Here is a 14,877-nt window from a genome sequence, read left to right as displayed (position 1 = left end):
TCCTTTAGCATGCCTTATCCAACCTTGAATCGCTTCCTCTCCATTGTTGTCACTGCTGCATCCATTGACTGAATGACATTTTCCTGTGTATAAGGATTTTTGTTATAGACCTTCATGCAGGAAAAAATCTTAAATGGAATTAAGAAAGGGCGAGTATGGTGGGAGGCACAAATTTATAAAACATGGGTTATTTTCAAACCACTTATGAATTCTAGAAACACGGTGAAAGTTCACATTGTCCCAGATTACCACATACATACTGTAGGATGCTATGTCTGCTCGACACCTCTTTGTTCACATCTCAGTAGTGCTTCCTGTGTAGAGCATACAGAAATGTTACAAGATGGGCAGTGTTATATGGCCCTAAGGTCACATGACGATGAATAACGCCGTAGCTGCTGATGGCAGCACATAGTAAAAGTAAGTAAAATGTATTTATGTAGCACATTTAAAACGCAGCTTGCGCTGACCAAAGTGCTGTACATAGTTGTAATGAGCGTGTAACCCAACCCGTTCTCACCAAGATGCGTACAAATGACACGCAGTGTGATTTTCGTGCAATAGATACGCCAAATTCCGATTTTGCGTGCATATGATACGCCAGTCCTTCCCATTCACTTATATGGCGAATCGTTCCGTGACGTTTTATTTATTGTTTTCTCATTTGTTTTCTGTTTTTTAAACCATTTTCGCTTGGGTTTAGGGTTAGATTTCACATTTGTTTAAGCAGGTTATTTAATATACAGGTTTCTCTAAGTTTTTGTCTATATTTAAGCCATGGTCGCTTGGAGTTGGGGTTAGAGTTGGGGTTTGGGTTAGGATGTCATTTTTATATAACAAAAAGTTGTTCTAACCCTAAACCCAAGCGAAAATGGTAAAAAAACAGAAAACAAATGAGAAAACAATAAATAAAACGTCACGAAACGATTCGCCATATAAGTGAATGGGAAGGACTGGCGTATCATATGCACGCAAAATCGGAATTTGGCGTATCTATTGCACGATAATCACACTGCGTGTCATTTGTACGCTTTTTGGTGAGAATGGGTTGCGGTTAGATCCAAATGCAGGTTTCATTGAAGGGAAATCTACAACACAGGCAAGGGTCATACACCAGGCAAACAACACCATCAAAGACAATCCAAAAACACTAGTCAATATTCCAAGCGTGTGTCAGGGAAGGCAGAAAACAAACACAGAACAATAAACAGGCAAGGGTTAAAAACAAGGCCGAACAGAACAACAGGATAAATAACGCTCAGAATTGTAGACCTGGGGGCGTATTACAGAAACTTTCTATCTTAGGTCTTAACTTAAGATATGATGTGTTAAGTTAAGATTTTTCACAAATTCATATTACAGAAGCAAATCTTAAATTGATGTAGGATTCTCATCTTATTTCAGCAAATCTTATCTCATCTCTAGTTAGGAAATCCCAAATCGCTTAATCATGTTCGGCTATCAACTGTCATGTCTGTAACCAAGCAACCAGCAATGCGAGCTGCTGCTACAGTAAACAAAAGAATTGTCCTTTTAATTTCAATGGGTTAGAAAAATACATTTTATTAAATTAATAGTAATCATAGTCTGTGTTTTTTTGTATTAGTGTTTTAGCACATCATCTATCAGTTACCATTCAATTTAAACATTTAGCAAATGTGACTTACAAAAATTAAAAAAATTATTCTTCCTAAGTGCTAGGATACTATTGTACATTTCAACATTTGATAGAGACATGACAAGAAATAGATGCTGAGTCAAGTGTGTACTGTATTCACTATAATCCCATCAAGTGTTCACGGATAAGATAATTTTTTAATAATGAGGGATGACAGAAATTGAAAGATCGCTCCACTAGTGAGAAACATTGTGATTATGTGAATGTGTGAAGGTAAAAAACATTCAAAGAGTAATCCAAAAACAAACATTGATATTTTTCATCCTCCACTTTGTTAAAAATGTAATGTCATTCTCCCGCAGCTCTATCATAATGTGATTGTTTCAGCTGGCTCTCATTAAAGTTTTAAGTTAGGACACCTGTGAGGTTACCCTAAAGTTAAGACCGTTTTTAGGATGTTTTGTCAAGTTGGCCGCCCGTGGATACCTGTAGAACGGTGACTAGCCAATCAGAAGCGAGGAAAAATTTGAGGGCGTGTCTCAGGGTGGCCGCACTTATATATCGGTTCGAATCCCAGTAAAGGTGAAAATGAAGACGTTATTTATACCTTTTGACACATTTACTCATTCATATATTTAATAATTATAAATCAGTTATCACTTTACTTTGTTTTTTTTTTGTATGAAACTTGTTTCTGAATACTTTTTACTGATGCAATGTGTTATAGAACTTTATAGTGTTTATAGTGTATAAATAACTAGTTTTCAGGACATTTTTAGATAAAACACTTTTTAATAAAATTAACATTTAAAAGAATACAATTAAATGCATGCCTATCTAAATTTTATAAGACAATCATTCTACCACAACAATATAAACATGTTAAGTGCACAAAAATTTGAACAAAGGCAATTATATTGAATGAACACATACTGGAAATATCTCAAGATGACCAAAATAAATAATCAATCTATGAAATTAAGTGACAGTTTTAAGAAACAGAAACAGGCTTAATAAGGCTACACAGTACTTTTTCAGTTAAACACAGATGGTCCTACTGCCCATGTGCATGTATACAGTACAGTTATAAACAGGATTGTGCCAAAAGTATTAAACTACCACAGTGGTTTCTGCATGTAACAGATATCCATAACAATGAAAATACAGAGTTATATTTTTATGATACAATAATTACAATGCATACATTCAGAAACAGGACACATGAGGGCAGTCACTTTGAGTTGAGGGGTACCCAGAATAGGCTGCAGGGAGTCCTGAGAAAGACTGGACAGCAGCTGCAGGGAGGAGTAGAGTCTGTAGACTGTGCATAGGTCACTGGGAGGAGGGATGCAGGATGACATTAGTCATAGATGAACATTACATTTGTTAAATCTGCTTTGAAATGGATTAAGTAAAATTATGTTAAATTAAGTCCTTACACTGACAGAAAACGGTTTCATTCACTGGTGTCAAAGGCGATGTGGTCTTGCTTGTAGATAATTTAACAACTCTGGAGGTACTGGCAAAGGAACCCTCACTGGATTAAAGGGAATTGGTGAAAAACAATAACACTGATGAGGAACAGGCATATCTTTACAGTTGAGTCGGCACGTGTACATGTCCATATACCAACCTCCCGTGGAGATGAAGTAGCACTGTATTCATCAGGCCGGGCTGGTTTTGAGAGAGTTGCTGGTGGTTTATGCCTACCTAACACAGAAAAATGTAAATGTGTTAATTAATAGTAATGTAAATGCATGCAAACCCATAGAACACATGTTAAGAGTCTTTATAATATTAGGGGTGTGGTATGATGTGGTATGCTCTACATTACATAAGTACTCTACAGCTTGCTTTATGTATCTGTAAATCATGTGCATATCAAACTTTCAAAGAATAACATGCAAAAAAAAAAAACATGCAAATCATGAACTCTGTACTTACCCTCAATGATGATATATAAATATTTTCAATGTTAGAACAATGGATACAAGAATTAGAATAGACCTGAACATGAGCTAACCAACAAACAGCAACAAATCAATGTAGAAAATATAATCCTGGTTCATGTCAGAATCATTCCTAGTGTGCAGAAGGAATAAGACCTTTGACCACTGGGACTCCAACAACTTCTGAACCTGAAAGCATAGTAGATAATTTAACTTCCAAGCATTTATAACATAAACAGAGAGAATGACATATAAAAGTCTTTACCGTTACATAGAGGACTGAAGTGTATGTGTGTTTGAGCATGTATGTGGTTCTCACTCATGTGGCCTTTTAGTGGGTAGCATCATCCTCTCCAATTCTTTACCCTCCTCCACTTTTATGAAAAAAGAACAAACCAAAGATTGGTATAAAAAGGATGGAATTCTTCCACTGTTGTTTGTTCAGGGAAAACTGACTGAGCATTATGGTCTTTTTCAGCAATACCCTTTATATGGGTACACTTTCAGAAAAAATGCATATAGCAACCACAATAAATATTTTGTGTGTGTGTGTGTGTGTGTGTGTGTGTGTGTGTGTGTGTGTGTGTGTGTACCTGGTAATTATCACGTCGTGGGGACCAATTGTCCCCATGAGGAAACAAGCTTATAAATCAAACAAAATTATGTTTCCTGATAATGTGAAGTAGTAGAATGGTTTCTGCGATGGTTGGGGTTAGGGAATAATACAGTTTGTACAGTATAAAATGCATTATGTCTATGGAATGTCCCCACAAAACATGGAAACCAGAATGTGTGTGTGTGTGTGTGTGTGTGTGTGTGTGTGTGTGTGTGTGTGTGTGTGTGTGTGTGTGTGTGTGTGTGTGTGTGTGTGTGTACACATGCACGTATGCCTGTGTGAGGTTGTTGGCCTTAGATTCTGCATTGTGTCAGTTTGTCTCTGTGATATTAAGTTTGTCTCTGTGTGCGTGTATGTGTCAGTTTGTCTCTGTGTGAGTGAATGTGTCAGTTTGTCTCTGTGTGAGTGAATGTGTCAGTTTGTCTCTGTGTGTCAGTTTGTCTCTGTGTGCGTGTATGTGTCAGTTTGTCTCTGTGTGCGTGTATGTGTCAGTTTGTCTCTGTGTGCGTGTATGTGTCAGTTTGTCTCTGTGTGCGTGTATGTGTCAGTTTGTCTCTGTGTGCGTGTATGTGTCAGTTTGTCTCTGTGTGCGTGTATGTGTCAGTTTGTCTCTGTGTGCGTGTATGTGTCAGTTTGTCTCTGTGTGCGTGTATGTGTCAGTTTGTCTCTGTGTGCATGTATGTGTCCGTTTGTCTCTGTGTGCGTGTATGTGTCCGTTTGTCTCTGTGTGCGTGTATGTGTCCGTTTGTCTCTGTGTGCGTGTATGTGTCCGTTTGTCTCTGTGTGCGTGTATGTGTCCGTTTGTCTCTGTGTGCGTGTATGTGTCAGTTTGTCTCTGTGTGCGTGTATGTGTCAGTTTGTCTCTGTGTGTCAGTTTGTCTCTGTGTGCGTGTATGTGTCAGTTTGTCTCTGTGTGCGTGTATGTGTCAGTTTGTCTCTGTGTGTCACTTTGTCTCTGTGTGCGTGTATGTGTCAGTTAGTCTCTGTGTGCGTGTATGTGTCAGTTTGTCTCTGTGTGTCACTTTGTCTCTGTGTGCATGTATGTGTCAGTTTGTCTCTGTGTGCGTGTATGTGTCAGTTTGTCTCTGTGTGCGTGTATGTGTCAGTTTGTCTCTGTGTGCGTGTATGTGTCAGTTTGTCTCTGTGTGCGTGTATGTGTCAGTTTGTCTCTGTGTGCTTGTATGTGTCAGTTTGTCTCTGTGTGTCAGTTTGTCTCTGTGTGCGTGTATGTGTCAGTTTGTCTATGTGTGCGTGTATGTGTCAGTTTGTCTCTTTGTGTCAGTTTGTCTCTGTGTGCGTGTATGTGTCAGTTTGTCTCTGTGTGCGTGTATGTGTCAGTTTGTCTCTGTGTGCGTGTATGTGTCAGTTTGTCTCTGTGTGTCACTTTGTCTCTGTGTGTCACTTTGTCTCTGTGTGCGTGTATGTGTCAGTTAGTCTCTGTGTGCGTGTATGTGTCAGTTTGTCTCTGTGTGTCACTTTGTCTCTGTGTGCATGTATGTGTCAGTTTGTCTCTGTGTGCGTGTATGTGTCAGTTTGTCTCTGTGTGCGTGTATGTGTCAGTTTGTCTCTGTGTGCGTGTATGTGTCAGTTTGTCTCTGTGTGCGTGTATGTGTCAGTTTGTCTCTGTGTGCGTGTATGTGTCAGTTTGTCTCTGTGTGCGTGTATGTGTCAGTTTGTCTCTGTGTGTCACTTTGTCTCTGTGTGCGTGTATGTGTCAGTTTGTCTCGGTGTGCGTGTATGTGTCAGTTTGTCTCTGTGTGCGTGTGTGTCAGTTTGTCTGTGTGTGTGTGTGTCAGTTTGTCGCTGTGTGCGTGTATGTGTCAGTTTGTCTCTGTGTGTCAGTTTGTCTCTGTGTTTGCGTGTATGTGTCAGTTAGTCTCTGTGTGCGTGTATGTGTCAGTTTGTCTCTGTGTGTCACTTTGTCTCTGTGTGCATGTATGTGTCAGTTTGTCTCTGTGTGCGTGTATGTGTCAGTTTGTCTCTGTGTGCGTGTATGTGTCAGTTTGTCTCTGTGTGCGTGTATGTGTCAGTTTGTCTCTGTGTGTCACTTTGTCTCTGTGTGCGTGTATGTGTCAGTTTGTCTCTGTGTGTCACTTTGTCTCTGTGTGCATGTATGTGTCAGTTTGTCTCTGTGTGCGTGTATGTGTCAGTTTGTCTCTGTGTGCGTGTATGTGTCAGTTTGTCTCTGTGTGCATGTATGTGTCAGTTTGTCTCTGTGTGTCACTTTGTCTCTGTGTGCGTGTATGTGTCAGTTTGTCTCTGTGTGCGTGTATGTGTCAGTTTGTCTCTGTGTGCGTGTATGTGTCAGTTTGTCTCTGTGTGCGTGTATGTGTCAGTTTGTCTCTGTGTGCGTGTATGTGTCAGTTTGTCTCTGTGTGCGTGTATGTGTCAGTTTGTCTCTGTGTGTCACTTTGTCTCTGTGTGCGTGTATGTGTCAGTTTGTCTCTGTGTGCGTGTATGTGTAAGTTTGTCTCTGTGTGTCACTTTGTCTCTGTGTGCGTGTATGTGTCAGTTTGTCTCTGTGTGCGTGTATGTGTCAGTTTGTCTCTGTGTGCGTGTATGTGTCAGTTTGTCTCTGTGTGTCACTTTGTCTCTGTGTGCGTGTATGTGTCAGTTTGTCTCTGTGTGCGTGTATGTGTCAGTTTGTCTCTGTGTGCGTGTATGTGTCAGTTTGTCTCTGTGTGCGTGTATGTGTCAGTTTGTCTCTGTGTGTGTATGTGTCAGTTTGTCTCTGTGTGCGTGTATGTGTCAGTTTGTCTCTGTGTGCGTGTATGTGTCAGTTTGTCTCTGTGTGCGTGTATGTGTCAGTTTGTCTCTGTGTGCGTGTATGTGTAAGTTTGTCTCTGTGTGTCACTTTGTCTCTGTGTGCGTGTATGTGTCAGTTTGTCTCTGTGTGCGTGTATGTGTAAGTTTGTCCCTGTGTGTCACTTTGTCTCTGTGTGCGTGTATGTGTCAGTTTGTCTCTGTGTGCGTGTATGTGTAAGTTTGTCTCTGTGTGTCACTTTGTCTCTGTGTGCGTGTGTGTGTCACTTTGTCTCTGTGTGCGTGTATGTGTCAGTTTGTCTCTGTGTGCGTGTATGTGTCAGTTTGTCTCTGTGTGCGTGTATGTGTCACTTTGTCTCTGTGTGCGTGTGTGTGTCACTTTGTCTCTGTGTGCGTGTGTGTGTCACTTTGTCTCTGTGTGCGTGTATGTGTCAGTTTGTCTCTGTGTGCGTGTATGTGTCACTTTGTCTCTGTGTGCGTGTGTGTGTCACTTTGTCTCTGTGTGCGTGTATGTGTCAGTTTGTCTCTGTGTGCGTGTATGTGTAAGTTTGTCTCTGTGTGTCACTTTGTCTCTGTGTGCGTGTATGTGTCAGGTTGTCTCTGTGTGCGTGTATGTGTCAGTTTGTCTCTGTGTGCGTGTATGTGTCAGTTTGTCTCTGTGTGCGTGTATGTGTCAGTTTGTCTCTGTGTGCGTGTATGTGTCAGTTTGTCTCTGTGTGCGTGTATGTGTCAGTTTGTCTCTGTGTGCGTGTATGTGTCAGTTTGTCTCTGTGTGCGTGTATGTGTCAGTTTGTCTCTGTGTGCGTGTATGTGTCAGTTAGTCTCTGTGTGCGTGTATGTGTCACTTTGTCTCTGTGTGCGTGTATGTGTCAGTTAGTCTCTGTGTGCGTGTATGTGTCAGTTTGTCTCTGTGTGTCAGTTTGTCTCTGTGTGCGTGTATGTGTCAGTTAGTCTCTGTGTGCGTGTATGTGTCAGTTTGTCTCTGTGTGCGTGTATGTGTCAGTTTGTCTCTGTGTGCGTGTGTGTGTCACTTTGTCTCTGTGTGCGTGTGTGTGTCAGTTTGTCTCTGTGTGCGTGTATGTGTCAGTTTGTCTCTGTGTGCGTGTATGTGTCAGTTTGTCTCTGTGTGCGTGTATGTGTCAGTTTGTCTCTGTGTGTCACTTTGTCTCTGTGTGCGTGTATGTGTCAGTTTGTCTCTGTGTGTCACTTTGTCTCTGTGTGCGTGTATGTGTCAGTTTGTCTCTGTGTGCGTGTATGTGTCAGTTTGTCTCTGTGTGCGTGTATGTGTCAGTTTGTCTCTGTGTGCGTGTATGTGTCAGTTTGTCTCTGTGTGCGTGTATGTGTCAGTTTGTCTCTGTGTGCGTGTATGTGTCAGTTTGTCTCTGTGTGCGTGTATGTGTCAGTTTGTCTCTGTGTGCGTGTATGTGTCAGTTTGTCTCTGTGTGCGTGTATGTGTCAGTTTGTCTCTGTGTGCGTGTATGTGTCAGTTTGTCTCTGTGTGCGTGTATGTGTCAGTTTGTCTCTGTGTGCGTGTATGTGTCAGTTTGTCTCTGTGTGCGTGTATGTGTCAGTTTGTCTCTGTGTGCGTGTATGTGTCAGTTTGTCTCTGTGTGCGTGTATGTGTCAGTTTGTCTCTGTGTGCCAGTTTGTCTCTGTGTGCGTGTATGTGTCAGTTAGTCTCTGTGTGCGTGTATGTGTCAGTTTGTCTCTGTGTGCGTGTATGTGTCAGTTTGTCTCTGTGTGCGTGTATGTGTCAGTTTGTCTCTGTGTGCGTGTATGTGTCAGTTTGTCTCTGTGTGTCACTTTGTCTCTGTGTGCGTGTATGTGTCAGTTTGTCTCTGTGTGCGTGTATGTGTCAGTTTGTCTCTGTGTGCGTGTATGTGTCAGTTTGTCTCTGTGTGCGTGTATGTGTCAGTTTGTCTCTGTGTGCGTGTATGTGTCAGTTTGTCTCTGTGTGCGTGTATGTGTCAGTTTGTCTCTGTGTGCGTGTATGTGTCAGTTTGTCTCTGTGTGCGTGTATGTGTCAGTTTGTCTCTGTGTGCGTGTATGTGTCAGTTTGTCTCTGTGTGCGTGTATGTGTCAGTTTGTCTCTGTGTGCGTGTATGTGTCAGTTTGTCTCTGTGTGCGTGTATGTGTCAGTTTGTCTCTGTGTGCGTGTATGTGTCAGTTTGTCTCTGTGTGCGTGTATGTGTCAGTTTGTCTCTGTGTGTCAGTTTGTCTCTGTGTGCCAGTTTGTCTCTGTGTGCCAGTTTGTCTCTGTGTGCGTGTATGTGTCAGTTTGTCTCTGTGTGCGTGTATGTGTCAGTTTGTCTCTGTGTGTCAGTTTGTCTCTGTGTGTCAGTTTGTCTCTGTGTGTGTGTGTGTCAGTTTGTCGCTGTGTGCGTGTATGTGGCAGTTTGTCTCTGTGTGTCAGTTTGTCTCTGTGTGCGTGTATGTGTCAGTTAGTCTCTGTGTGCGTGTATGTGTCAGTTTGTCTCTGTGTGTCACTTTGTCTCTGTGTGCGTGTATGTGTCAGTTTGTCTCTGTGTGCGTGTATGTGTCAGTTTGTCTCTGTGTGCGTGTATGTGTCAGTTTGTCTCTGTGTGCGTGTATGTGTCAGTTTGTCTCTGTGTGCGTGTATGTGTCAGTTTGTCTCTGTGTGCGTGTATGTGTCAGTTTGTCTCTGTGTGCGTGTATGTGTCAGTTTGTCTCTGTGTGCGTGTATGTGTCAGTTTGTCTCTGTGTGCGTGTATGTGTCAGTTTGTCTCTGTGTGCGTGTATGTGTCAGTTTGTCTCTGTGTGCGTGTATGTGTCAGTTTGTCTCTGTGTGCGTGTATGTGTCAGTTTGTCTCTGTGTGCGTGTATGTGTCAGTTTGTCTCTGTGTGCGTGTATGTGTCAGTTTGTCTCTGTGTGCGTGTATGTGTCAGTTTGTCTCTGTGTGCGTGTATGTGTCAGTTTGTCTCTGTGTGCGTGTATGTGTCAGTTTGTCTCTGTGTGCGTGTATGTGTCAGTTTGTCTCTGTGTGTGTGTATGTGTAAGTTTGTCTCTGTGTGTCACTTTGTCTCTGTGTGCGTGTATGTGTCAGTTAGTCTCTGTGTATGTGTCAGTTTGTCTCTGTGTGTCACTTTGTCTCTGTGTGCGTGTATGTGTCAGTTAGTCTCTGTGTGCGTGTATGTGTAAGTTTGTCTCTGTGTGTCACTTTGTCTCTGTGTGCGTGTATGTGTCAGTTTGTCTCTGTGTGCGTGTATGTGTAAGTTTGTCTCTGTGTGTCACTTTGTCTCTGTGTGCGTGTATGTGTCAGTTTGTCTCTGTGTGCGTGTATGTGTCAGTTTGTCTCTGTGTGTGTGTATGTGTAAGTTTGTCTCTGTGTGTCACTTTGTCTCTGTGTGCGTGTATGTGTCAGTTAGTCTCTGTGTGCGTGTATGTGTCAGTTTGTCTCTGTGTGTCACTTTGTCTCTGTGTGCGTGTATGTGTCAGTTAGTCTCTGTGTGCGTGTATGTGTAAGTTTGTCTCTGTGTGTCACTTTGTCTCTGTGTGCGTGTATGTGTCAGTTTGTCTCTGTGTGCGTGTATGTGTCAGTTTGTCTCTGTGTGCGTGTATGTGTCAGTTTGTCTCTGTGTGCGTGTATGTGTCAGTTTGTCTCTGTGTGCGTGTATGTGTCAGTTAGTCTCTGTGTGCGTGTATGTGTCAGTTAGTCTCTGTGTGCGTGTATGTGTCAGTTAGTCTCTGTGTGCGTGTATGTGTCAGTTTGTCTCTGTGTGCGTGTATGTGTCAGTTTGTCTCTGTGTGTCACTTTGTCTCTGTGTGCGTGTATGTGTCAGTTAGTCTCTGTGTGCGTGTATGTGTGCGTGTATGTGTCAGTTTGTCTCTGTGTGCGTGTATGTGTCAGTTTGTCTCTGTGTGCGTGTATGTGTCAGTTTGTCTCTGTGTGCGTGTATGTGTCAGTTTGTCTCTGTGTGCGTGTATGTGTCAGTTTGTCTCTGTGTGCGTGTATGTGTCAGTTTGTCTCTGTGTGCGTGTATGTGTCAGTTTGTCTCTGTGTGCGTGTATGTGTCAGTTTGTCTCTGTGTGCGTGTATGTGTCAGTTTGTCTCTGTGTGCGTGTATGTGTCAGTTTGTCTCTGTGTGCGTGTATGTGTCAGTTTGTCTCTGTGTGCGTGTATGTGTCAGTTTGTCTCTGTGTGCGTGTATGTGTCAGTTTGTCTCTGTGTGCGTGTATGTGTCAGTTTGTCTCTGTGTGCGTGTATGTGTCAGTTTGTCTCTGTGTGCGTGTATGTGTAAGTTTGTCTCTGTGTGTCACTTTGTCTCTGTGTGCGTGTATGTGTCAGTTTGTCTCTGTGTGCGTGTATGTGTAAGGTTGTCTCTGTGTGTCACTTTGTCTCTGTGTGCGTGTATGTGTCAGTTTGTCTCTGTGTGCGTGTATGTGTCAGTTTGTCTCTGTGTGCGTGTATGTGTCAGTTTGTCTCTGTGTGCGTGTATGTGTCAGTTTGTCTCTGTGTGCGTGTATGTGTCAGTTTGTCTCTGTGTGCGTGTATGGTTCAGTTTGTCTCTGTGTGCGTGTATGTGTCAGTTTGTCTCTGTGTGCGTGTATGTGTCAGTTTGTCTCTGTGTGCGTGTATGTGTCAGTTTGTCTCTGTGTGCGTGTATGTGTCAGTTTGTCTCTGTGTGCGTGTATGTGTCAGTTTGTCTCTGTGTGCGTGTATGTGTCAGTTAGTCTCTGTGTGCGTGTATGTGTCAGTTTGTCTCTGTGTGTCACTTTGTCTCTGTGTGCGTGTATGTGTCAGTTAGTCTCTGTGTGCGTGTATGTGTCAGTTTGTCTCTGTGTGCGTGTATGTGTAAGTTTGTCTCTGTGTGTCACTTTGTCTCTGTGTGCGTGTATGTGTCAGTTAGTCTCTGTGTGCGTGTATGTGTCAGTTTGTCTCTGTGTGCGTGTATGTGTCAGTTTGTCTCTGTGTGCGTGTATGTGTCAGTTTGTCTCTGTGTGCATGTATGTGTCAGTTTGTCTCTGTGTGCGTGTATGTGTAAGTTTGTCTCTGTGTGTCACTTTGTCTCTGTGTGCGTGTATGTGTCAGTTTGTCTCTGTGTGCGTGTATGTGTAAGTTTGTCTCTGTGTGTCACTTTGTCTCTGTGTGCGTGTATGTGTCAGTTTGTCTCTGTGTGCGTGTAGGTGTCAGTTTGTCTCTGTGTGCGTGTATGTGTCAGTTTGTCTCTGTGTGCGTGTATGTGTCAGTTTGTCTCTGTGTGCGTGTATGTGTCAGTTTGTCTCTGTGTGCGTGTATGTGTCAGTTTGTCTCTGTGTGTGTGTGTGTATGTGTAAGTTTGTCTCTGTGTGTCACTTTGTCTCTGTGTGCGTGTATGTGTCAGTTAGTCTCTGTGTGCGTGTATGTGTCAGTTTGTCTCTGTGTGCGTGTATGTGTCAGTTTGTCTCTGTGTGTCACTTTGTCTCTGTGTGCGTGTATGTGTCAGTTAGTCTCTGTGTGCGTGTATGTGTCAGTTTGTCTCTGTGTGCGTGTATGTGTAAGTTTGTCTCTGTGTGTCACTTTGTCTCTGTGTGCGTGTATGTGTCAGTTAGTCTCTGTGTGCGTGTATGTGTCAGTTTGTCTCTGTGTGTCACTTTGTCTCTGTGTGCGTGTATGTGTCAGTTAGTCTCTGTGTGCGTGTATGTGTCAGTTTGTCTCTGTGTGCGTGTATGTGTCAGTTTGTCTCTGTGTGTCACTTTGTCTCTGTGTGCGTGTATGTGTCAGTTAGTCTCTGTGTGCGTGTATGTGTCAGTTTGTCTCTGTGTGTCACTTTGTCTCTGTGTGCGTGTATGTGTCAGTTTGTCTCTGTGTGCGTGTATGTGTCAGTTAGTCTCTGTGTGCGTGTATGTGTCAGTTTGTCTCTGTGTGTCACTTTGTCTCTGTGTGCGTGTATGTGTCAGTTTGTCTCTGTGTGCGTGTATGTGTCAGTTAGTCTCTGTGTGCGTGTATGTGTCAGTTTGTCTCTGTGTGTCACTTTGTCTCTGTGTGCGTGTATGTGTCAATTAGTCTCTGTGTGCGTGTATGTGTCAGTTTGTCTCTGTGTGCGTGTATGTGTAAGTTTGTCTCTGTGTGTCACTTTGTCTCTGTGTGCGTGTATGTGTCAGTTAGTCTCTGTGTGCGTGTATGTGTCAGTTTGTCTCTGTGTGTCACTTTGTCTCTGTGTGCGTGTATGTGTCAGTTTGTCTCTGTGTGCGTGTATGTGTCAGTTAGTCTCTGTGTGCGTGTATGTGTCAGTTTGTCTCTGTGTGTCACTTTGTCTCTGTGTGCGTGTATGTGTCAGTTAGTCTCTGTGTGCGTGTATGTGTCAGTTTGTCTCTGTGTGTCACTTTGTCTCTGTGTGCGTGTATGTGTCAGTTAGTCTCTGTGTGCGTGTATGTGTCAGTTTGTCTCTGTGTGTCACTTTGTCTCTGTGTGCGTGTATGTGTCACTTTGTCTCTGTGTGCGTGTATGTGTCAGTTTGTCTCTGTGTGCGTGTATGTGTCAGTTTGTCTCTGTGTGCGTGTATGTGTCAGTTTGTCTCTGTGTGCGTGTATGTGTCAGTTTGTCTCTGTGTGCGTGTATGTGTCAGTTTGTCTCTGTGTGCGTGTATGTGTCAGTTTGTCTGTGTGTGTGTGTGTGTGTATCAGTTTCTCTCTCGTTGTGTATGTTACAGTTTGCCTCTGAGTGTGGAAGCTAGTCTGAATGTGTGTGTCAGTTTGTCTGTGTGTGTGTGTGTGTGTATCAGTTTCTCTCTCGGTGTGTATGTTACAGTTTGCCTCTGAGTTTGGAAGCTAGTCTGAATGTGTGTGGCAGTTTGTCTGTGTGTGTGTGTGTGTGTGTGTGTGTGTGTGTGTGTGTGTGTGTGTGTGTGTGTGTGTGTGTGTGTGTGTGTGTACACATGCACCTATGCCTGTGTGAGGTTGTTGGCCTTGGATTTTGGATGGGGATATAAGAAGCATCATTCTCTCTAATTCTTCATCATCCTTCATTTCTGTGAAACAAAGCATAAAAGAAAGATGCAAATCATATGTCATCCCACATTTACACATTTCAATTTGACATAATATACTCAACTGTACTGTCAACAAACCTGGAGGATGAGAAACAGATGCTGCAAGGCCAGAGGAAGCAAGTTTTGCTGAAACACTCTGAAGCTGTTTTCCGAGTTAGGTAATGTTGCAGTTGGTCCTTTCCTGAAGCACACTTTAATCTTGCCTGGGAAGATCACTTTCACCTCATCCTGCTGTGCTGTACACAAAGAGCTGATTAGTGTTAATCGGCTGTTGCATTAACACAACTAAGTAACACACTTCTTTATTCTGATTTAAATCATTTTATTTTCTAATAAATAAGTATAGCATTCAACTTACCTTCTCGTTTTGTCAGGCTAATTGTGTTATTTAAAAACAGCAGTCACCATTGGTAAAATCTGTTTTAAGGTAGTTTAGGCAGTAAATATTTGTTATACTGCTAAATCTGTAAACAAATACAAACCATGCACTTATCCTAATGACCAATTATATTGCAATAGGGTATAGGTATCTTTAATATAGAAACTATTTGAATGTGAATAATTGAAAAGAACATGTTAATCATGTTTAAGCCATTTTATTTTTTAGAGACATTCCTATTATATTTGTATAACTATGTACATAACACCCATAAATATGAAATATAACCAATAAACACAAATAAATAACACATTTCTATTTGTTATGGTACAATAATATACATATGTATGGCCTTATTATATAAAACTGAAAAAGTAATTACTACAGTACAATACTAACCAAAATATATACTATTCAATTAGATAAAAAATAACTACTTTAAAAAATAACTACTTATAGATTAAACAAAAACAAGATTAATTTAATCTAAAGTTGTGGAGAATACAGAAAAAAAAACAATAACAAATATTTTAAATTGAATAATTATGTAAAGAGTTTAACA

Source organism: Paramisgurnus dabryanus, chromosome 6, assembly GCF_030506205.2.
Source record: "Paramisgurnus dabryanus chromosome 6, PD_genome_1.1, whole genome shotgun sequence".
Lineage (NCBI taxonomy): Eukaryota > Metazoa > Chordata > Actinopteri > Cypriniformes > Cobitidae > Paramisgurnus > Paramisgurnus dabryanus.
Note: the sequence above shows the minus strand (reverse complement) of the source record.